Source organism: Barbus barbus, assembly GCF_936440315.1.
Source record: "Barbus barbus genome assembly, chromosome: 10".
Taxonomy (NCBI): domain Eukaryota; kingdom Metazoa; phylum Chordata; class Actinopteri; order Cypriniformes; family Cyprinidae; genus Barbus; species Barbus barbus.
In genome coordinates, this window is record NC_136738.1 from 1365184 (window position 1) to 1391576 (window position 26393).

General features: G+C 37.4%; 1 protein-coding gene across 1 annotated transcript in view; it reads left to right on the top strand.

The window, feature by feature from the left end:
- LOC306875945 (acid-sensing ion channel 4-A) overlaps positions 1 to 26393 on the top strand; it is a 79486-nt gene that overhangs the window by 43049 nt on the left and 10044 nt on the right. The window lies entirely within an intron of this gene.

Genomic DNA, 26393 nt, shown 5'->3' on the forward strand with positions numbered 1-26393 from the left:
TATATATATATATATATATATATATATATATATATATATATATATATATATATATATATATATATATATATATATATATATATATATATTCAATATTATTTGATGAAAATAAAGTTCAAAAGGACAGCATTTATTTAAAACAGAACTCTGTGACATTATAAATGTCTTTACTATCACTTTTGCTAGGTTGAATGCATCTTTGCTGAATAAAAGTAGGCCTATTACATTTATTGCCTATTATATTGTGTATCAATATGACTGTATCAGCACAAGCCCTGATTCAGTTTTCAGAAAGTTTACCACTAAAAAAAAACGGTAAGAAGCCATGTACAGTATCGGCAATGAGCATTACTCACATAAGCAGTGTAAATGAACAACTTCAGTACAGAAGGACCAGACAATGAGATGAACCATATTAACATTTGTGAGTTACCATGGAGACCACATCCCGACCATGTTTCCTATGTTCATCGTCCATGGTGACATTTGACCATGAAACATTAATCAGCAGCTCTGATGACTCTCTTGGAGATTAGTAGCCAGCCGGCCAATTACGGTAAAGCTTTCAATCTGACAATTACACTAATGGTGTGGGCAGCTTTGTCTGTCTGCTAGCGGCAGCGGCACAAAGTCTCCCCGCTAAGGGTCTGATGGATTCGGGGTGTGATCTGAGGGCTATTTTCACACTCTCTAATCATCAAGGGACTGATTGTTTTGGCTTAGTCCAGTCGCAGAGCCCCCTCCCCCCATTAGCTCGGAGACTTACATTGACTGACCTTCTCTTACTTCCCGTGATGTGATACAATGTGACATCCAAGTATGTCCCCTGGACAGAGCCTCCGCTCTGAGTGCTGTTGGGTCTGCTTCGATGTCGAGCGCTCGTCAAGAGATTGACCCTGCACTCCACATGTCTTATGGTGCCCACTCCATCCCGACAGCCTTGGGAGGTTGAAGGGCAACGTTTCATTGACAGCAAAAGATATTAGAACACCAAGAAGGTTGAACCTCCTTCACACCAAGGCGTCTGATTTTCTTGAGGTGGTCTGTGGGATATTTTTGATATCAGATGGCGTGTAACACTCGAATTAAACACATTTTACACTCTCTCGCTAGGGCTGTGTACAGTTGCGGCATATCTGAGTGCAATGGAGTGTGTTAGGAGTGAATGTTAAAATTTCCCTGGCCCGACTCTGGCCAAGAGACATGAGTCACCCTATTGGAAATCAATGAAACCACTGGCATTTAAAATGAGGCTTGATGAAATGTGTGAAGTGGCCAAGAAAAAGGAAATGAATTGATCCAGGAAAGTAAGCATATTGACAGCTGAAAGTCACAAGATGTGCTTCTTGTATGGCTGTCTGCACGGCTTCAGCAACCCCGAGCTTCTGACTGTCTGCCTCTGGAGCCCTGCTGGTCCTGAGCAGGTCTCCCTAACAGATAATAATGGCAAATGAGTCAGAAAAATCCTTCTTCGCCCTGTTACACAACCACTCTTGCTATTAGGGGTGTAACAATGCATTGATTATAGAATTAAATAATCGGTTATGAAGACTATAATAATACCCAATGTGTTACAGGAGTCGTCTCATAGTACACAAGCATTGGACACTGAAGATTGAAGAAATAATTGCACTTTAAATAAAGGAAACTCATGCTGCTGAGTTCAGATTTTTTAATTATTCATAATTGGCATTGCATGCATCCATTTGAGGAAAGCAAGTTTCACGAGTTCATGTGCCCTTATAATCTTAGCATCAGTGGTAAATGGATTTGGCTTGATGTCTGCAATGGAGGGCTCAGAGAGACTATTCTACTCAAGCTCCGATAGCCCCCTATAGACAGAAGGATAAATGAAATAAATATGCATAAAGGAGGAGATGGGGAGGTGGAGGGATGCCGAGAGAACTAACAATGGAAGTCATAAGAGGCTGTTTTTATACTCTGATATTAATTGGAAGATTAGATGGGCGTACTCCTCCCGAAATTAAGTTAATAACTTCACTAATTGTTCCTGTTGTATTTTATTACAGATTTTGCATATTCATTATGCATATCCTGGAACATTTGAAGAATATGTGCTTGACCGCAGTTTATATATATATATATATATATATATATATATATATATATATATATATATATATATATATATATATATACAAACTTTCAAGCAGAAATTTAAACTTTGTTTAAAATGTGACTTTGCCACATAGAAAACATTTGTTTTAAATGGTACGCATTACCGTTTTTACCATATTTTTGATCAAATAAAGCCTTACAAATACAGCCTTGAAGTCTTCTTTCAAGGACATTATTTTAAAAAATAAATCAAAATCTTACCAAAGTAATTGAATTCGATCAGATGAAATTGAAAACTTGTTTTAGATTTCACAATGCGCTGCAATCATATGGTAAAGAATCGAAAATCCATATTGAATGTTGTATATTTACATGCTATCGTAAGGAAAACAGCTTAACTTGCTGTAGTCCTAGATGTATGAGAGCAACTATTACCAGTGCTGAATGAAACAGACTCCATCACAGACATATAAGCAGAAGTCTCGAAGACTGTTGCGTTGCACGATGGGTAGTGATCAGTGAGAGACAGTAATCCACAGAGCTCTCAGCAGGGGGTGCTGAACTTACACCATGTGGGCGTGTGATCAGTTTGAGTCTCTTCATCTGAAGCCCTTTGAGATGCAGGAAGTGTTCTCTGTCACAGGAGGAGACAGGAACAAGTGCTCGGCTGGCAGTATATGTTCACCGCCAACATAAATCTCAGCTCGCCGTTTAGCACTAATGATTCTCATCTTAGCGTCTGTTTTAGTTCGAGAGCATCTATTGTTTGTCACGTTCTCTAAAACTTCGGCAACTCCTGTCAAAAACTATTTCAAATGTAGTTACCCAATGTTAAGCTAATGGCTCTTTTCACTAGTGCCTTTCATTTCAAAGAAGAAATGGTGCTGTTTCAGATTGGTATTCATTTAGAAAAGTGTTTGAAGCTGCAAAGAGTTGGTCTTGGAGGTTCATAGCCGTCTCTCAGATTGGCAAGATGACAGCTGCTCGGGCTATTTTCAGCTGCTCATTTTAAATAGATGATCTCTCCAAGTGTTTGAGACTTAATGGCCATTAAAAGCTTATGATCACTTAATATGTCAGCCATTAGCCTTTGTGGGTGTGTTAACCGCTATAAATTGCCTAGGACTCTTGAAGAATACAGACGAATTTTACTTATTGGCATGAAGTTTGAAACACCAGCTGGGGAAACTCGGTGAAAACAGCATGTAAATAACACATGTGGTGTGGATTGTCAATCATATGCACAAAAATAGTTACATAAATATTTCATTATTTTGCAGAATAATAGTGTCCCTTTTGAGTAAGTGGAGAGAAATGCTATATGCTTTCATTTTTTAGCTTGAGGTCAAAGTTACTATATGGCTTAGGTGACTGTTTTATTTATTTTTTTCTGTTGTAGCGAAAATTGATTCAGGGAACATTTCCCATTTGGATTTAACACTGTGCCATTTCGGCTTAACTGGGAACAATATTCTCAACCCATTTAAATTGAGCTACTGAGCATAGCCAGTAATTCATTATCAAACTTCATTAGCATCCAACCAAATCCAAACGTGATTTGCCCGCTGTTTGCATTTTCACAAAGCAGGTGGTTTGCTTGGAATGCCTCAATATTCTCCTCAATGTTTCTTCGTTTCATTTCCTGGGTTTCCACATGCGAATCCTGATTTCGTGCTTAAGAAATCCTGAATGGAAATGGTTTCTGTGTCGATAAACACTCAAAATTCACAGTAAATTTTCTGCACTAGGCTGAGGTGGATTTTCTGGATTTTTCACAGTTGATGGAAACTTGCAGTGTTTCACATTTTCAGAAATGCATTTCATGTTTGAATGGAAATCCAGTAAATAAGAGATATCTCTTTTTAACATGGGCTAAATATTTGACATAGTCTTAGCACTTTTACCAAATTCTCAGAACATTATCCGTTTCTAGTTAGAAGTCTTTGAAGGCATTAAACTATGAGTTTTAGCATAAGGTCAAGTGGAAGACACAGACAACGAATGCTTTGAAAATCATTGGTTTATTGTCCTCGGTAATGAGAGGATGGTGCAGGCCTTTTTAAAAGAAAGCTGATGTGACATTTCTTCCTTGGGCAATCCACAGCATTAACCTTATGAGCAAACCAGGCATGTTTTTCTTTCTCCTCATTTCTTCCTTTTTTTCCCTTCCAAACCCTCTCTCTCTCATCTCTACACTCATATTTCACGCTCATCCACTAATCAGATTTGTAAGGTTAATGTCAGCATGGAACGCTCGCTTTATATGAAAACAAATGAACAGGTACACAGCGAATCTAGCCTCATTTTTCCACCCACTGAGTTTCCAACACAAACTTTGTTTTTATCTCACAGGGGAGATGGATATACCCTCCCGCTCCTCTCCCAGACTAAAAGAAAACCTGTTCAAACACCTTTTGTTGGCTTTACCATTAACTCTTTGAGCAGGAAGCTTCATTAGAGGCCACAAAGCACCTTTAAATGGATGGGCGCTTTGAATTGACAAGCTGTACATTTCAGTCTCAGCTTATTATCCATGTGTGAGCTGATGGTGAGTCTTAGGCCTCCAGAGATACTCCCTCATCATTCCTACTGAAGAACAAACAGTCCGAGGGAGAAACACCATGCTTTTAGCCCGCAGGGCAGCCGATAGCATCAGCGGTGAGGTTGTGCGTGTCGGGGTCTGGGGCCTGGCTGAGGCGGAGAGACTATCATGAGGGTTGGCAGTCAGCCCTCCCCTGGCCCTCCGCTGAGTGATCTCGGCCAGTCAGCCTCGCTGAGCAGAAAGTGTGTGTCGGCACCAGAAAGAGGGAGATAAGAGCTTCCCCATACCCTTACAGATTAAACAGGGGGATTAAACTCCCCTTCCTCCACCAGTCGTTATCTGCCCCCCACCTCTCTGTCTACACCAACATTTGCCACCATGCATTTAAAAAAAAAAAAAAAAGTAACGATGGACATGATGCTTTTTAACATAGGATAACTTGGATCTGGGGGGAAAAATAACTTGCCATTACTGTACATGACTACATGTATTACATACAGTATACCACTTTTTTGTTAACATTTGTTACATTAAACTGTAAAAAAAGTTTTTATTTTTACTTCTGTTACTTGTTATTTTTTGTTCATGAAATGTAGTTTTTTACGTTTATTTCAATGTTGCATGCCGTAATTGTTTGTGAAATTTTCTAGCAATTTCTGAAAACTGTTTCTACATCAATTTTTTTTTTTTGGTGATAATTTTTAAGATCAAAAGTTGTATCTATTAATACTAGATAATGCACTGTGAACTAGCATGGATATTTTTATTAACTAACATTACTAAAGGTTTATAAATGCTGTACAAATATTTCTCTTTGTTAGTTCATATTTATGTTAGTTAACTAAAGTTTACAAATGAGACCTTATTGTAAAGTGTTATCCAGAAAAATATAATTAATTATAATAGTGATAACAAGTGCAAAGTGGAATTAAAAGCAGCTCAACAAATAGTACATCAACATTCCTAGAACGTAAGTTTTTAACTTCTAAAGGAAAACTGTCTTAAGCACTGGACACTGGATGGGTCTAAAATGACACATTTACTGAATTACAATAGTGATATCTATTTATTTATTTATTCACAGAATGCAATAACTTTGAGGATTCCGACACACATTTGAGTTATTCATGTTCAAAGTAATGAAGGTGCCGGCGGCTCCAGTAAATTGAGAATGTTATAACACTGTCCTCAGCTGTACCACACTGAAGCCACTCGAATGAAATGATTTGTAGATATTTATTTATTTTACAGCCTCAAGGCTCTCCGCCATAACATTAACCAAAGAGTCTGACTGCCCTTTTAAAAAAAACTCACTCTCATGTCTGCTATGCAAAATGTTATCTGAAGTGAATTCACTGAAATGAAGTTATTGTTATTTACATAGCTGAGTTTATGATGTAGCCTGAGGTGGTGTGTGCTGCATCATAAAGAGCGGCAGCAGTGTGTGCCAGACTACAGCGACGTACTGTGTTTGGTGTGACTACACAGAAGAAAATCAGCTGTTTGAGGATGTGTAAAAAAATTAAGTTTGAGTAAACTTAGATATTTAAAAAATAAAGAAAATCCAAACATGTTTATGTTCCACAAAAACGCTCCACACTGACCTCAAAAGGTACATGAAACACAACAAGGGTCACAATGAACTAATGGAAGAGTTTAATTAGGAACAAGCTCGTTCTGAATTCACAAGACAATCATTTACTAAGGGTTGTAACTAAACAACAGCAGTGTACATAAAACTGACAAATGGTTTAACGATGCAATTGTTTTTATGATTCAGTCTCATTGCATGCTAGAAAGACTGAACAATAATCAAGTCTATTTTTGATTACTTCAAAAACAAAACAAAAAAAAGATCCTTCAGTCGAGCAAATAATGCTGAGAGCGTACATGAAAACAAGTATATTCCTTTTGTGTATACTGCCTGAAACCCTTGACTTAAAATAAATAGAGGTAGAGTGCGGGAAAACGCCCCCTTACTGTTTTTCACTAAATAAGTCAAGATAAATTAGTATTGTAGCTATACATAGACGAGGGTGATGTAGAAGTTATCACTGGTGATGTACCGAAGAGATGGTGAGATTCACTGTAAATGATCTAGTTTTCGAACATCACAGTTATATATGATATGAGAAGAGTAATGCCTGTAGTTAAGGAGCACGTGTTATTTAATAAAAATATTATATTTCTTATTTTTTTCAAACATAGTCTCTGGGGTAAAACACCCCCATTGAGCAATTTCTGTAGTTATTCTATTCTGAACATCAAATCCTTTGTTTTTCCATCAAATGTATTCTACCTAGTTGGTTGAATCAAAATATTTGGATTTTATATTTAAAAATGACCTCAAGTTAGCATCAGGTAGATAGTTAGCATAAGCTAACAAAATGCCTATTCAAATAGGCTGTTATATTTTTGTTTTTCATTATTATTGATTATATTCTTTTTAATTTTTAAAGCTGAAGCTGCCTGTACTCTGATTTTGCTGTAAATGTTTAAAGCAAATTGCTTTGTCAGACTGGGGGCATGTTACTACGGAAGCGTATTGCATTCACTTGAGGAAAAAAAAATCTACTCTGTTTTTCTGAATTAACGAGTTAATTATCTCAGAATTACGAGATAATTAAGTCATTAATTCAGAAAAACAGAGCAAAAACTTTTTTTTTCATTAAAAATTATCTCGTAATTCTGAGATAATTAACTCGTTAATTCAGAAAAACAGAGCAAAAACTTTTTTTAAAGAAAAATTATCTCGTAATTCTGAGATAATTAACTCGTTAATTCAGAAAAACAGAGTAGATTTTTTTTCCTCAAGTGAATGCAATACGCTTCCGTATGTTACCCCACAAATAAATATTTTGTTAAAAATCTAAAAACATGAAAACTGGACTTTTTTCATACTTTTTTTTTTATAATTTATGTAATTTTCACAAAATTGATGATAACTTTTCTGAACACATTAAACTTTTGTTTCTTTTGCATTTCCCCCCCACTCTAATAGAAAAGCTGCACTACTTTCTTAATTTATATATATATATATATATATATATATATATACAAAAACTACAAGTAAATCTTTGGTATTGGCAATGCCATCAAAATATGAAGTGAAATAGCAACGATAATATGGCAATGATCTCAATAGGTTTTTCCCTTTTTCCTCTGCAGGTTCCTTTACTTTCTCTTTCATCAGTCAAGACTTCACAATACTTATAGTTTCTAAATGCTTCTAATGAGGATATTACTTGGACATTTTTAGAGCAGCTTGTAGGCAATGTGAGCAATTTATCAGACAGCTTAATTCTACAAAACGATGCCGTAATATTAATATGTAATTAGTTTCAAAACGGCAATCAAAGAAATCACAGCTGCGTATAGGATCCCTTTTTAACATGTTTTGGTGAGAACGACTCGAGCTAATTGCTGAAATAAACTCTCAAGTAAAATTCTTTCAGATGTCATTTATAAAAAAAAACTTCTGCTGCTTCGAATCAGGACAATTTGTGCTGCGCTAAATACGCCGCACTTCACCATCCAAACGTCAGCTATTAGCATAGACACGCTCTCTTGCAGCCACCTGCGATAAGAGGGCTAGTGACCAACCCAACTATGACATTTCATTGATCCAGAAAATTGCTGCGGAGCCAGCCTTGAAATTAGTTTAAATTGCTGAATCCAAAAATGTTATCCCTGATTTTGGCAAGGCCAGCGTAAACCCCTCTTCCTTAATCCCTGGCTGATGTGAAAGTTGTCAGGGATCGTGTTTTCTGCCACCCAGCTGATGGGGGAATTTGGATTGCGTGTGACAGAGAGACACACAAGCAGGCAAGCAAGATTTGACGTAGAATTGCACTTAAGGCTCGCCGGGGTCGTGACTTGCTTGCAAATTCGCAGGCTCCGAGTAGTTTTGAATGCGATCTGCCGAGGCTTCGTGCTTTTCGATTCAATTATATGCCATCTCTCTCCTCAGATCTGCTGTTAGTCCTGTGTTGAGTCACATGCGGCTCCAGTGCACTCGCAGTGTTCAGCTGGAGAAAAAAATTCAACGTCACTTATAATCTTTTATTTTTCCACCCATTTTTGGTCTCCTAAAATAGAAGGGAAATGGAGGTGCTGGTGAGCTGGGTTTCCTGGGCTGAAAACAGGGCTAATGTGGAATAAGTGCTCCTAAGAGGATTACTGATGCAAACTGAGTGGGGTGTAATGCCCAACTCAAGCCACATCCATCTAGGAAAAACCTGCCTTCATCATCCCATGTCCATTACCGAGCACACTCAGAGAAATTACATTTTTAGACACATTCTGCCTTTTTTCTCCTCAACAATATCCCGACCCGCTCGCCTCATATTTTCCTTGAGAAGTGCTCAGCATTACAGTTTCAAGGAGTGTGTAAAATCTCAGCTGTTGAGAAGTTTTGTGCCTTGACCATTACAAACTCAGCATTAAGAGTAATTGTCCTGGTTCATGATTTCTATATAACTCTGTTATGCATTAATGCTGTTTTTTAACCAACAATGTAAGCTATGTTACAGTGTCCATGGTACCCATATAGCTGTTATTATATTATATTATATTATATTATATTATAGTGCTGTCAAATGATTAATCACGATTAATCGCATCCAAAAATACGTTTTTGTTTAAATAATATATGTGTACTGTGTATATTTATTATGTATATATAAATACACACACATAAATAAATATACACAGAACACACACATATATTATGCAAACAAAAACTTATTTTGGATGCGATTAATCGCGATTAATCGTTCGACAGCACTAATTATATTATATAAAGGCAATTTTAAAATGGCATATAGTTTGCATATATTAATTGTTGTACAGTAAATACAGATAGATGTTAGTTCTACTGCGGCAGGAATTAATGCTTTGTTATTCCCATCCTCCACCAGATTGTCATTATTCAGGTACAGTGGAGTAGTTTCCCTTCCAGTGAGTCATTTTACATATTCACAATTGGAAAAATGTCAGCGTTAAGTATAACAGATGGCTTTCATCTGCCAGTTTGATATACTGTAAGATTGGTGCAATTGTTACCTTAAGAATCAATTTCCACTTGACTTAATCTAAAAATGTATTTTTGTCTGTGTAACTTATTTTAGTCAGGTCGATTCAATCATATTAAATTATATCTCAGACTTGAATATTTTTGGAACCACACAAAGCAGTTACCTGACCCTTTTTTTTTTTTACGTTGTAGTATTTTTTCCCCCTTACTAGCTATTTTTATTTGGTTTTACTGTATGTTGTTTTCATAAATGTCAGTGGACTCTCAGTAAAAGACTTGTCTTGTTTCACTCCAGGTCCTCTGGCTGGTCTTGTAGAGGCCAGGGCTCTAAATCTATCACTTAATCCCTCTTTACAGCTGATGGGAGTGAGACGTCCACTCTATTGCCACTCAGCACATGGCAAAGGAGCAAACTGGAGGATAAAAGAATGCCCCACTGGATATTTAAGGATTAGAGTGTCCTATAAGAACATATTGATTAGTGTCATCGCTAACAGCATGCAGTGTATTACACATAGATTAAGACATTATCTGTCAATGACTAAACATACAAGCAGGTACTTCAGGGTTTATTATTTGTTTGGGATAAGGCTTGGGATGTATGAAACCTACATAATATCAAAATCGACCAGTCTATGGGTTATGGATGACTAGTTGACTAATCGGTACTTGGGACCTGGTTTGCCCAGGTCAGAAGCATTTCTAAGGGCGTTATATGATGAACACACAATGGGAAAAAAATGAAATACATATTCAAATTATTTGATATTTCCCATCTTCTTTTCACTCACTGCTGGTTTACGTATTTCTCCATAGCCATAGAGGAAAATCCCATTGCTCAAGTAAAAGTTTATCCCAAGTTCTTCTTAAGTAGAAGAGTTTGAGAGAGAGAGTGTGTGTGTTTTTTTTTTTTTTGGTAAGATATCTTACATATTTTGTAATGTAAGATCATTTGCAAGATATTGCTTTAATCCGCTGATCTCCTCAAAAAGATCCACACTGAGTGGGTGAATTGCATGAAATCTTTTTCTTTATATGCTGTTTGTCAATAGAATAGAAAGCCTCCGTCAGAACACAAGCTGCATGAAAAGCAAAGATTTGGAGCGGCTAAGCTTTCCTCTGTGAATTGCATGAATTTCAGCTTGTATCCATATCATTCACACACCTCAGACCTCAATCCCCACATGAATTCTTCAATAAGCTCTATGTATGGAGCGCTGTTTGCATTTGACACAAGTCTCGTGATCGATTTAGTATGATATTTGCTTCTGCGCATTAATAAAAAATGCACCAGGCCGGGGCGTTCGTAATTGACCGTTCTGTTCTACAGCAGCAATGTAAGGCCCAGAGGATTCAAACGTTCTTCATGAAATACATGCATCAAACAAAGAGCTCTAGCTGCTCTGAGTAAAACAATATTTCTCCTGAAGGGCCAATATTGTGTTCTGCTTGGTGTTCTATCTAACCAGATGTTCTTCTAGAGAAGATGGATTTCAAATCTGAGCATAACACCCTAAATGACCCTCTTCCCATGAGAATTAGTTCATTTTCTCCACACAGTAGAGCACATTTAATATTCAGACATTGTTCAGGTTGAACAAGATTAGTTACGGGATTTTTAGCTTTCTTTACACTACATTTGCAATGGGAAGATCACATCACTTCAGCTGAATCAAATAAGTCTGATTTATCAGGAAAGCCAGACTTTTTTTTTTTTTGTCTTTCTTTATTAAAAGTAGAGACAAATTTTTACCAAATAATAAAAAATGTAAGCAATATAATAAAAGCTAGAATGTTGATGTGATATGGCTTTTATACAACAATTCAAAACAAAATGTTGAAAACTACTTTTTTGCTCCATTAATGAAAATGGTTTCAAACAAATTCAACTCAGAATTAACCACAGTGTGTTTGTGAGCAACGTTGAATGAATCAAATCAGTTCAGTGAATGATTAATATGACTCACTTTTAATGACAGTCAGTTTTTTTCTTCCTAAATAAATCAGTGTTGTTGAACACATCAGTTTACTGAATAATTCAAAAGACAGTCACTTGTTTTGTTCGGGAATGAATCAGTGTTTTTGAATGAATCTGTAAGTAAATGTGAATAAATCAAATGACTTACTCAAAAATACACTCGCTAATTGCCACCTACTGGCTAACAAATGTAACAAATGTATCTTCTGTATCTCTTTAATGAAGTCAATGAGTGTGTTTAATAAAGATTTGTAGGACAAGGTAGCACAGGACAGGTCATGGCATGACAGCAGATAGCAAAGGTAACTGACACTTGAAAATCCCTCCTGTTACTCGAAACGGCAGAACCAGGAAAGCACAGGAGCACTAATCACAAGCACTCAGCACCAGATCAATAGTGACAGGGGTCTACAGAACCACAAAAAACCCCAGACTGTGCAAGAAAGCCCCTGAGACCACCCAACACCTTCCAACAGGACGTTTGATGAAGGTGGGAACAACATATAAAGTGAATGGTGCTGACAAGTCACTGGCAAACGTCAGTGCCAAGTCCAAAATGACAAGCCTGAGATCCGGTGGGACTTCAACATCCAGTCACAAGCGAGCACAGGCAAACCAACCCAACATAGTGATCATAAACAGGAACAGGACATGGATGATAAATGTGGCTGTCCCAACTGACAGTAACATTGAGTAGATGTACGAGAAACTGGAGATACCAGGTACTAAATGAAGAGTTAGAAAGAGTATGTCAAGGTAGATCCATGACTTCGAAACCCCAGCTGGAGGAATGTCTTCTGTGCATTCCATGGAAAAACAAGAACATCCTGATCCAAAAGAAATCACAATCCTAGGAAAAGCACAGTGCCAAGTCCCAAAGCTCTTAAGCCTCTGGTAGGATATTGAGAGAACAATACCACCCACAATATAAATTATATTCGTATAATATATATATATATATATATATATATATATACATTGATACAGAGCTCTAACAGTTTGTTCTGCGTGCTGCCATTGCGTACAAAAGCACCCAGGCTTGCTCCAGTGGAGTCTATTTCCTCAGCACCAAGTCTCAGTCAGGCTCTGACTGCAAAGCTCTTCAAAGGATCCATTGTGCTTGAGGTGCAAAGCCTTGCTGCGTAGTTTATGCATTCGCTAGGAACCGGTTTTTCCAAACCCGCACTGCATTTTCCCACACGAAGGCTATATTTACGCTGACCACTGTTCGGTGTACAGTGGAGGTGATTCCACACATGCATTAGCATATTTGCACACTGTGCATGTTTTAGAAGGCAGAACAGATTGATTGTGTACTCTGTGGCCCAACACAAAAGGGCCCTTTTAGATCAGAGTTGGGACATGGTTGGTATTGTACCGAAGAGTTTTTTTATGGTCAGGTGTCACGAAAAGTGCAATCCGGCAGTAAAATACTGAGATGGCTCTCAAGTGACGTTGGGCTGAAAAAGACCTTACCTTTTGCTTACACTGTGGGCTTGTCTCTCCCATTGTTAAATACTTGCTATGCCCAAGGTCTCATGGGAAATTAAGCTGTATTGTTGCGAAATGTTTCCCTCTGACTGGAGGACTCTCTGGAGAGGACACTTTTTAATTTTTTTTTTCATTATTATACTTGAATTACTGTATGACAGACTGGGTTTTAATTAAACTGGGATTTTGAAAGGGTCAAGGTTGAGTTTGTTGATCTGTTTATGGAGTACCACGCACTCAGAGCTAATGCGTGGGGTTATAGGTCATTGAGAAATGAGCAGCACACTAAAACGGATACGGTGTACATTCTGTGTGGGCTGGGAAGGAAATTTCCCTCACTAACAGCAGATCACAATCTGTTACATTCAGTGTGATTTGCCAAAATACAAACTGCTTTAATGAATCAACTTTATCAATGGGTGATGCATGTGGTTTGGATGATGTTCTGGAGTGATAATGAGATTCATGGCTGAAATTCAGTTCATGTTAGCCTTCAGAGCGGACAAAGGAGCCAGAAAGGTTCAGGCTGTCCAATATCTTTGATCCAATTTGCTGCTTGCATTCTTTGATATCCTACCAAGAACTTCAAGATGTATAAAAGAGGAAAGAAACTGGCACACACTTGTCCCACCTCTTTTGTAAATTAATTTTCTGTCTGGAGATTTCCCTGGAAAGGTCAAACTTCATTTAAATTTTGAGCAAGACTGATGCAACTCTTTCTGTGTTTTCTGAGGTTTAGGTTATTGTGCAGACCATAATTGATTTATGACAATATGATTTAAAAAAGAAATAAAGAAATTTGATCTGTTTCTACTGTCAGCATTAAATTGAGCATTTTTAGTCAGGAGTGTTACTAAAGTAATAGTAACTTTTAATGTTTTTGATTGTTTGATTTAGTCAGTTTTAATGTTTTTGTTTTGTTTTAGTCATCGTTGTTCTTTCGACAGTTTATTCAATATTTCTCATATTCCGTGCGACTCAGAAACCTCTGTTGTTGTTGATTAGAATCTAAAACACTTTAACAACATTTTGTTTGATGAGATTAAAAAAAATGCATAAAAAATATAGAAGGAAAGCAACGTTCTTAAAATGTGTGCAAATTGGTGAATTTGAATCTTGCAGTCTATGAAATGTAGCATTTAATCTATCTCTTATTTATCTAATTTAAAACCAGAAAAAAATACAAATACTAGAGATGATAACAGATACGGTATATGCTAATTAAGATAAACTTTAAAGTGTCAGTTAAGAGGTTTAAGATTTATAGCTAAAACAGAGAAGTGTGGGAATGATGAATGAAACACTCGCTGGTGTTTTTTGGGCCCTGCTGTGTTTAAAAATGACCCATCAAGAAAAGCAGAGGGTGGCTGCTGGTGGTGGACTGAAGGAGGTGGACATGGCTGCTTGAGAAATCTTTTAGTTCTTGCAGAGGCATCCCTGGGTTGAGCAGAAACTCCTGGACATCAGTTTCAGATGTCTGATTTTACCCCCCTGGGTGGGAGCAAGCCTGAAGTTGCCACCCCTGCACAAAGCATTACCACCAGACAAAGAGCAACTCAGGGACTCTAACCTCATTGATCTATATATTTACCGTCCCCCACAACCCACCCCAACCACAAAACACACTCAAATGCATCAATAGAGATGCATACCCTCTAAAATGTTCACTGTGTGTGTGTGTGTAAACCTCAAGGTGTAGCCTAGACCTTGAAGATTCATTGAGGTAGATTGATTGCTGTGCGTTTCACCTCGGGGATGCCATGACAATCTAGATGATTGTCAGTTTAAAAGGTGAAGTGTGCTGTTTCTGCACCACTAGCATCACCGAACAAATTGGAAATATAATGACTGTTTTCAAACAGGTTTCACAAATACTTTTCTTAAGTGCCATCGGCTGCTCAAACACAACCTCAAATCAAGGAAATTACTTCAGAAAGTGTGTTATGAAATGTATAACCTTTACAATATATTCTGTATCAAAAGCTAAAATATAATTTAATTTTCCTTTTATTCATGACGTTTTACTTTTCTTTGAGTAATTCAAATATATTTTATTTAGATTCAGTGTTTTTAATTATATGCGTATATATATTTTAGTTAACACAATTAACTGATTGATGCTGCATGCGTGTACACGAGAGATGGTGCGCGTATCGCAGTCTGGATGCTCAGCTGAAAAGTTGGGATCATATGTTTGTACAATGGATGACATCAGTCTTATGTTCGGTTAAACTGAAGCAAGACAAACAGTGTTACTTATGATCTTATCATGGTTTGTGCTAAGATGTCCGGGGAGGTTTTTAGTGGACATTTCACTTGCATTGCTGGGTCAGTCTGTATGTCTACGCATTCATTTTTATTTGTACAGCTCTTTTCACAATACGTATCGTTTCACTGCAGCTTTACAGAGCATGCATGTTTATTACAGCGCTAAATGAACGTTGTAAGCTAATCACTTCATGCCATTATTACTGATTTCATTCGTTTTATAATGTGTGCTTAGTTTGGTCAAGTTTGTTGCTGTGGAACAGTGCTAGAAAGCATTTCAATGCTGGCTACCGTGTTTTGCATAAACCTTTATTGGTTTTATTTATTTTTTTAATTTTGTTTTGAATAAAAGTATATCCTACATGCAGATTAATAAATGCACACACACACTACATACAGTATATATGTGGGTATGTATGTTTTTTTATGCACATTTACTGTAAACACTAGGGATGCACGATATGAAACATTTTTACCGATACAGATAACCGATAATTAAGTCCTTCTCATGGCCAATACCGATACCGATAAATTCACATTTTTATATTATAATTTTCATATAATCTGCAGTTTGTGCACCCAGGAGAATACAAAATCTAAGATTCACTGATTAAACTGATATTTTAGTAGCTCTGGCCTAACTATAGCAAACATCAGTCCTGACTCTTCAAATGTTTTTTCTTAAAGACAGAAGTAGAAAACCAATTATTTTATTTAATGCACAATATATACAAATAATACTATTATTGTTTAATACATCAGTACATGTTGAAATTAACATTAGACAAGCATAAGTGATGAAAAATGTTTACCGTTAGCTTTTGTAAACTACTGCAGTTAACTGTTTCACTATTCAACATTCAAGTTTAGAGAATACATTTCTATAATGTGTCACTGCATTTATCTGCTGACAAGATAGCTAGACAACTAATGAGAACTTATTTAATTATAACCCACATAAAGCTTGCAATAAAACGGAAATAAAAGCTTGGCCTTTTTCACTAAACAAGAATCAAAATGCCAGGCGCATATGTAAACAATGACAAAAACACAATGCTGCATCATATTTGAAGAGTTAACGTAAATAAATACAAAGAATCAAATGGAAAAAACAAGAACTTTAGTGTCTGCTAGTGTCTGCTTCTCGCTTCACTGCTGCAAGCCAGGCGCGTTTCTCGGACATCTAACCTTTTCATTTCCGATTATTTATAAATTAATGTTAGTTCCTGCCCAGAGGGATCACTCAACCACCGAGCAACAATGATCTAATTTTAATTTCGACAGTTTAAACAGCAGGATTAAATAAATTAATTGCAATCCCACTGTGCAGCAAGCGCCTGCCGCCATTGTTTTGAATGCGCTTGAACGCTAACCGGAAACGTCTGAGGAACAAAGACGTCACTTCCTTATACCGCCGAATATCCGTTGAAATGGTCTACAGGAAATGTTAAAAATGCAAGGTGAACTTAAGGACACACCCTGATTTTAATGCTATACTAGACCTCTAGACCATGATTAATTCTGCTCTTTCATCTCAGGAACCAAGCAGTCACATAAACTTCTGCCAGCTCCCCTTTTACAGGACAGTATGTCCACATCAAGAGACATTGAGAGAGAGATGAGCTCACATCTGTCTGACAGCTTTGTCATTTATTTTGTCTCGCATTCTAAATAAAATGTTTATGGATATCCGGACCTCTGTCCTTTGTTTATTCACCAGTCAAAATAGATTCAGGTTATTACTGAAAATAAATTCAGCAAAGACTAATTGATACAGTTAGACCATTTAAAATGACAAAATCCCTCTTACAAATGAATGCCCTCTGCATTTACATGTAATGGACCTGTGTATCAAGATTACAATCTCAAAGCATAAACCCGCAGTATTTTCTTATCTCACCGCCAACATGCTTTGCTGTTGACATATATAATGTGTGCTATTGGGAATTGTTAATGCATTCAGTGATGAAACACAATATTTTGTATTCTGCTGTGATTAGGTTCAGCTGTGCGACTAGGTAGAGTGAAAATCTGTCAGCTGCTGTGGTGGATAGCAGCGGATACATTTCCATTTCTCTGGTCTCCTGTTTCACGACCTTGAGATTTGATTGAAAAAATAATCAAAACAAGATCAAACTCTCTGGAATTCAACATGGCACATGACTCTAGCTCTCACTCTGCTTGCAGTTCGCAGTTCATTATGAATTTGAGTGGCGCATCAGATTAATAGCAAAAAATCTTAATTTAATTTCACTCCAGATGAAAGGGCAGATATTGAAGCATGTTGCCTGGCTCGCTCGGCTCAGGGCCGTCTAGGCCTCATAAGGTGAATCAATCAATTAACTTCCCTCTCATGTCGGTCTTTGAATAAAAAAAAAATAAAAATCCAAAGATGGGGTTTATGTCATCAGCGAGGGCATCCGTGTCACTTTTACCTCTCCGGATTGCACAGGACACAGGTAGAATCGGGGCCAACCGGCAGGAAATTAATGTGTCATTGCAACCGCATATGCAAAATCGTAAAGAACCTTTAGAAAATGAAAAATTCAAATGATGTTTGCGCCGAATACAAATGCCAAGTAACAGGCAATTTTTTCAGATGCACATTATTTGACACCCTCTCGGCTAGAAATAGTTCAGTGCTACTGACGCATGTTAATAACACATGAATTTGACTGGAAGAGAGACAGTCTTTACACTGGTAAATGGGAGGAGATTGGCATTTACCTTCATTTTTGTTGACACCAAAACAAAGTCTTGAAACTTTGTTGTTTTCTGTTTGCATTTCTTTTAGAGCTCTAATGAAATAGCTTAACGAGAGCAGTTTTCTGTCCTCTGCTGTATTTCTATCTAAAAGAACAGTATTTACTTGAAATAGAAATATTTTATAACATTATAAATGACTTGTTTGACACTTTTGATCAATTTTATGCATCCTTGCTTAATGTAAAAAAATCATTTCATTCAAAGGAAATAAAAAATGGAGTTCAGAAACTCCATCACTCCATTTAGATGTTATTTCAGAAAAAAGGAAAGAAAAATGTAAGGCAGAGAGTATAGCAAACATATTTCAGACGTCTGTTCTGCTTCCATTTTGTCTGCTACACTCAGGATTCACTTGTAAGCTTGTAAGCAGCTCTGATGTAGAATCTTGTACTTTTGCCATACAATGCATCTGAACAACATCTGTCACTCATTCAGCAGGGGATGAGAAAAAAAATTATTTAAGACACGTTTGCCAGATAAACTTGCAAATCAAGCAGCTGCAAGTCAGCAGTGTGAAACTTTTGCAGTCATGTATTTGAGAGAGCTACGCTTATTAGTTGTTCTTTATAGAGGGAGAATATTGACCATCTACTTGGGCTGGATGCTGGGGAGTCAGACTGGCCTCACTGGAGAACCTTGCTGTCTCACGATCCCAATTTGGCAAGCGTGGAGTCCACATGCCGAACATCTGCGAGGATGGCCCTGCTCCACATCACTAATAGCACACCAGCAGTTCTAGATACATCTTCATTTAGAAGAGAGAGAAAGAGAGAGAAATGCAGGCATACTTCCCGTAGAGGACTTGTGAAAGCTCTGGATGGACAGGCTGATATTCATATTTTATAAGGTTTTCGAACTTTGTCACATCAAGTCAGACTTTCAGGTTTTCCATTTCATTTGATTACACGGTGTTGTGTTCAGCCCCTTTTGACCTGGGATTTCAGATCCCAAATACTTTTTTTTTTTTTTTTTGGCTTATATGGTACGTTATATTGTGGCTATTGCACCACCTTGTGAATAAATCAAGTGTTGCATGTCTTATTTACATGAGCAGAGTGATATTTATTCCTCTGTCACACACGTGTTGAGCACTTTTGAAACAATGTAGACCTGTTTGAATAGTGCTTGCTGTGCAGTTTGACTCCAGAGGCTGTAACAACACGAACATCCAGGGTACTTAATTCACTTATATTTTTCTACCATTACAATGGTGCCATGCTGATAGAACGTAAGTTATTTTGCTTTCCTTTTCAGCTGATCGTAGTGAAAGAGCTGTTCTGTAGTGTCAGTCGGCGCTGATATTTGACTGAGCCTCGGTGAGATGTTGCTTCTCCGCAGAGAGAGACTGAAAGCAGGGGAAATGGAGGCTTATGTTAATTTACATTTAGTAATTTTGCAGACGTTTTTATCCAAAGCGACTTACAATTTGGGAATACAAAGCAATTCATCTTGACGAGGCAATCAGACAGACGAAGTGCTCGTAGCACCAAGTCTCAGGCATTGTTCAAATAAGTACAAGCTCGCAAGGGAGGAGTAAATAAAAGAAAGATATAGTGTTTTTTTTGTTAATAAGAAATGCACCTTAATTAAAGCTGAAGGAAACAAAGTGTGTCTCAAAAACACAGGAAACAGTTAGTTTAATGCTGCTGGCAGGGTGTTTGTTTATTTGCAGATACGGTCAACAATCACTGAGCGCGCCATGGTAAAAATGTGAAGAAAAGGAGACGAATGAATTCAAAAGTGGCCCATATGGCAGTAGATGGCTAATAAAAAAATCATTCTTAAGGTCTGCAGAGCCACACAAGCCACACAGCTGCAAATTTCCCTGCTCAGCTGTGCTCTGGTCCAGGTTATCAAAGTTCAAGTAAAATAGTCAGAAGGTTTATCTGAACACCCTCAGGCAGAAAGTGTATCATCAGGTCTCAAAATACTTATTGCAGCGGGACTCTGTGTACAGTGTAGTAATTTAGTTTCTGGAAATCGAGTATTATAAGTACCTTATTAACGATACCTCATTAACGACTTGTCCAGCAAGCATTAAAACCAGTATGTTTTAACAATTCAGATTATTCCCATGGCCACAGTAATACTGAATTGATTAGGTCAATTTTAGCATAGGTAACGCGATCTTTGGCAAATAGTTTAAGACTTTACATTTACATTTATTCATTTAGCTGATGCTTTTATCCAAAGCGACTTACAATTGCTATATATGTCAGAGGTCGCACGCCTCTGGAGCAACTAGGGGGTTAAGTGTCTTGCTCAGGGACACATTGGTGTCTCACAGTGGATTCGAACCCGGGTCTCTCACACCAAAGGCATGTGTCTTATCCACTGCGCCGGGGGTGGTGATGGCGCACTTGAAAATCACATAGCACCAGACACAAGATTTCTTAATAAATCAAAGTTTATTTGCTACTCTACGACACTACTAAGCTAAAATAACACAAAGCAGAATACACACACACATACACGCTGCAGGCAATTAATTGTTTTGATTTGAAGAGAGTTTAAGGTTCTAATGCTCGTTTCCATGAATGCTCTAACTTCACAAGCAAGGAACTTTGCTTGTCGGGTGGCCACCACGTAGAACCGCCCCTGAGGAGAAAGATGATAATCTTTGTTTTGATTGTAATGTGCCACCTAATACACAAAAAAACAGAAGAGAGAGGTGAGGTAAGCAGTAGCTCATTATCATTTAAAGAGATATGCACCGAAACGGGTCGCTGTTGTTTTACACTACCATTGATGAATATTAATCAAAGTATTTTGCAAACATTTCATGAAGATTATAAATATCTTTACTGTCACTTTTGATCAGTTTATTATATCATTGCTGAAAAAAAGAACTTCTTTCACAAATGATAATAATAATAATAATATTGACCCCAAACTTTTGGACAGGAGTGTATGTTTCTCTCTAGAGCTTGGTGGATTTTGAGAGAGGGGTAGTTCAGTTTTTATTTGTAGTTTTGGGTCAGAAGCGTTGTGGACATCCACAGTTCTGTCACAAACTGGCATGCTCCAACATGTACAAAGAGGAAGAAAGGAAAGAGGGAAACTTACCTGGGGGCCCCTTGAGATTATCAGCATGTGCCTTTTAATGGTGTGGCAGCACAGAGGGATGCTTCAGTCTTTCATCTTTTCCATTTCTCAGTCTCTCTGGAGGTCTGAGTGAAAGTGTTGAGGAGGACAGTAACAGTTTGAGAATAAGCCATGGTGACATCCCACCTCGAAGAAGATACACTATTTATATAGGTGCACCATAAAAATTGGATGTATAATGCATGTAAATACATTATAATTGCATTTCTGTACACTGTTTTTTTTTCATAAACTGAGTGAAAATAATTGTCTGGGGTAATGGACAGATGGAGCTTACCCTGTTTTGAACCTGAAATATTCCTGTAAGGATGTAGGCTACAATGTTTCTGTCAGTTTCGTAGCACTGCAATGGAAAGTGTTGATGCTATCTTAAAGGGATTTCCCCATTATATTCATAACATACTCCCATACTCCATTAGACCTGGAAATATTTGACTGATAGTCCTCTTTACTATACTTGATGTATTTTTCAGTTTATGAACAGTCACAATAGAGGGGCTCTTTTCACTGGAGAGGGACATGCTTTTGTGCTGATACGTCCCATCTGAGTGTCAGTTTGTGTCGGATCTCTGAGCATTTCTATCTCAGATTGATGCCTAGAGATAAAGAACTGTGATAATCCTCTCGGAACAAGCGTAAAACGGTGTCGATGAGTCCTCGAGACGTGGCCCATTTTTCTGCATGGTGTGCATGAGGGATAAGCTGCTTAGGAAAAGATACTGCCAGTCAGTTGTTTAATGAAGTTAAGAATTGATACAATAAATGTAATGTGTTTGATAGCCTGCCAAAGAGACACCATAGATGAAGAGTTGAGCGGCTGCCCACGAGAGCTGAACTAATGGAGCGTAGCGCAGCACGGCACTTTCTGGCTCAACTGTTTAGTCTGACTGTGTAAAAGTCTCCACCGTTTACTCTGAAGATTTTGATGTGTTAGGTAAAGAAAGACTAGGGCTCTGTTGCCTATAGAGGCAGTATTTTAAGATATAATTTAGAGTAATAAGACAATATTTGTGCATGCTATTTATTTTTAAGCTTAATTCAGCATTAGCTTAGCCACATGTCAATGTCAAAATTAATCACGAGTCAAGTTTTCTCCACTATTGTTGTGGCTGCCCCTTTAAGACACCTAGTTTTCAGCTAATTTTTAAGGCAGCCTCACATGAATCCATTGTAGCAATCCCAGAATACATTGCAGAGAGCTTGTATTCAAATAAAAACAGTGCCTTTTGGAATTTGCATATTTTTGGTGTTGTTTTGTTATGTTTTAATAAATATGAGAGACATAACCTATGCTTTCTGTTTCTGTTTGTCTGTAGAAAAACATTTATACCTTCTCTGTGTAAAACTACTGAATACATTAACAGCTGCTAGTTAGGGTTGTGTTTTCTGTACAACAATGTAACTCTGCTTAACTACAATAGTGCAAAGCAATAATAAACTATATAGTCATACAGGGGATGGAATACAGTTATAATCTACAGTTAATCATCATTCAGTCTGTGTCACACTCTGGCAAACTTGCTTTTATTCTCTTGATAAATTAAAAGAGATGCAGTACACTTATATTAAATGTTAGATTGTATTGCATGTTAGCTTGCTTTTGCTCAAGAGCATGATATGTTTAATTCCATGTCATACTAATAAGAAACTGCTTCTAACCACAGGGCAAGAGCTGAAATTCCAACCACACAACTTTGCAATGCCGTTTGTGGTTCGATTGAACTGTGAATTTGGAGAACACCAAATCATTGAACTGTTATGTTGAGACTGACAGAAATTGTGACCATAGTTGGCTAACAATGCTTTTGGGAAACGCACCCCAGATTTACCTTCAAATTTAGCTAATTTAACATTGAGATTCAGTCAGCAACAGCTACCTTTCAGATATATCTCTTGGGTTAATCACCATGCTGTCAGTCAAAGCATCACGTTTGACCGCACCACAATTTACTAGAACTAGGGAACGACTGATAAATGTTACACTCTGAGCCTTACGAATTTCTTATGAGGCAGTTAGCTCAAATCCTTCAAACGCTGAATTAAACTTGCTTTTATACTCAGTCTTTCCACCAACTCACATACTGCATGTTAAAAAACTGACGTTCTCATGTAGCTTCCCTGGATAATTGAAGAACAGCCAGCAGTGGAATCTGTCAGATGCCTGCCATAAATGAGAGGCTTTGGGTTTTACTTCATCTCTGAGCTGAAAAGAGAAAGACAGTAAAGACACATAAAACTGATTGGAAGGGGAAAGAAACAAAGCAATTTAGAGAGGAAATAGTAGCTGAGGACAGTTAATGGCCAGACATTAAGCCCAATTAAGTTGGGTGTTAGTAGAAAGGGAAGATTTATGCAAATGCTTTGCAGCCAGGCGTTTCTCCAACAAAGATTGTGGCTGAAAGCCTATGTGGTAGTGGTCCACTGTGAGCGGGTTTCGAAGGTTAGCAAATATTGTGTTTGTCAAAAATATTATGCACTCCTCTGAAAAGCTGTATGACTGTCATTTCAGCAAACTTTGCAGGTAGAGTCTGTGTATTCAAAAATGGATATTCTGTAGTGACATAAGCATTATTTGTGATGATATATTTACATTTGTGGAGAATAAATGTTTTTAATCCCATACAGCAATGTGTGTGTGTATGTGTGTACTTGTTTATGCTACATTGTAGGGACCAAATGTCCTCACAAGGATAGTAAAACCTGAAATTTTTGACATTGTGGGGACCGGCCTGCAGTCCCCATGAGGGAAAAAATGATTAAAAATAGCAAATGATATTTATCTGAAAATGTAGCAATGCAAACAAGTTTTTTTGTAAGGGGTAGGTTTAGGGTTAGAGTTGGATTAGGGGATAGAAAATATTGTTTGGTCAGTATAAAAACAATAGAAGTCTATGGAAAGTCTCCAGAATTCACAGTGTGTGTGTGTGTGTGTGTGTGTGTGTGTGTGTGCATATACATATACGTACAGATAGTAGCAGTTGTGCATCAGGGGAAATTCAGTAACACACTAGGCTGGGTGGCTGTTTTTGGAAACAGACAAAAGTTGGACTGTTTACCTTTACTGACTTTGGGCGAGATGTTAGAGAAAGAGAAAATGGTGCATCAATCAGAGGTGCTCTGGGCACTGGGCTCTAAAGCAGAGAAATGAGGCAGAGGAGACTGTGCCAGCAGCCATTTCCACTGCTGCATGACGGGAAAGCTTCCATTTCCCTCCCAAAAAATCATTTGTGGATACAAAGTGGACCGTCCCCTGAAAGTTGAAGTTTCAGAGCAGAACTGGAATGAGAGGTCTTTGCTATCGTTTCTTTTTATACAGTCCCCCTGGTTTCGTATTGGACCGGATCAGAGCAGCAATGGAAACTTAAACATGTCAATAAACAGGACTGAATCGATTGTTGCTGCTCCTCTGCCCCGTCTCACATTAATAGCTCATGTCAGTCAAAAAGGCAGCATCATGCTGAAAACCTGACTACTTTAAATGTCATATTTAGCACTTGACCTTTTTAAATGTTCTCTTATAAGATATTGGAATTGATTATTATGTTATCACGTTGTATTTGACATGCTGACACATGGTTATGTGTGTTTTATACATACATTATAGTAGAAGTGGTGATGTTTGTGTGTTGTCTGTTTGCAGTCTGATTATACAAAATGATGTTTATATCTATGCTCTTTTATCCCGCTTGACCAGCGTCTGCTTGTGAAAACACTGGCTGTCTCCAGCCTTAATTACAGCTGTATGGTGTGCGGCGTCCACAGCTGCAGCTAGCAATTACTGCACGCCCATATTGCTCGGAGAGCCCTGCTTTGATTCAGCACGGAGCCAGCTGAGATCAGACTCCACACGCAGGCTGCTAAATGAACAGCCATGTGTTACATACAAGTGTGGCCCCTAAAGGTCCCTTCTCATCAGAACAGGACTCGCTGCTGGAGAAATTTGGTTGATTTATAACAATACATTTTAATGTCATCTTTTACCAGCATGAATTTTTTTCTAGTTGTTGGATCACGATAACCATGCTGTTTACAGTCCATGTAAAACTTTTGAGTTTAGCAGAATGTCTAAACAGCACCAATTTCTTTCATTGTATTGAAAAGAGCAATCAAGCAAGACTTTCAGTGAAATATGTATAAAGCTATTGCATGATTTTTAAAGGCTTGAAATGTAGCGGATGAGTTGTAGATTATGAATAGGGTTATTTATACTATTACACTATTTATTAATATTTATTAATATTAACTTTTATTTTTAGATTTTCAGTTTTAATGTCATTAGTTTTAGTAATTTTGTTGTGCTTTTTCATTTTTATTAGTTAAGTTTTTTTCTAAACATTTAGAATTATGTTTTAATTCCTGTGATTTTAGTACTTAAGCTTAAATTTATTTTAAGTTGGTTGCCAAAGCAGCATTTCAAATTTTTACTTTATTTTATTTTATTGTATTTTTTATAAAAAAAAAAAAAAAAAAAAGTCAAGTTAAATATTCATCTTTTATATCAGCTCTATTCAATTAAAAAAAATGAATAGTTTTAGTTAATAATAACAACATAGTTGGGAGCTTGGACAGCAGTGGTCACTGGTCACCATCCAGCTTTATTGTCTAAACAACAGCAGCTAAACATCTGCTAAATGTCTCGTGAAAGAAAGCCATAGAGGTTTGGAATGGTATGTGGTTGAATAAAAGATGACAGAATTATCATTTTTGTAAAGAACTATCTCTTTAACCAGAATGATGGAGACATCAGCCAGCATCCCTTGTTGGGACTAGCATCCAAAACAGCTATACTGGGCTTTTCACCGTGCCAAGAGTCTTTCTCACACATTTCTTTCTTACTTTGTGTTTTCAGTCAATCCGACATTTGAAGCTTTGTTTTTATGTGGTAGTGATTCGATTTGGCATGTAAGCTAAAGATTGGAACCAAAAACATTCTGAAAAAAAGGTCAGAAAGCGTTGGGCCCCGAGGACAGAAGCGAAAACCTCCATTTCTAGATCTTTCATGACTGTTTCTTTCTTTCCTGTTTTTTTTTTTAGTCACTGGACACCAATTTAGAGTTCTTCTTTATCCACCTGTGCTTTTTCTTGATCCATTTCCTCCTGACATTTATTTGTCAGTGGTTTTGTCTTTT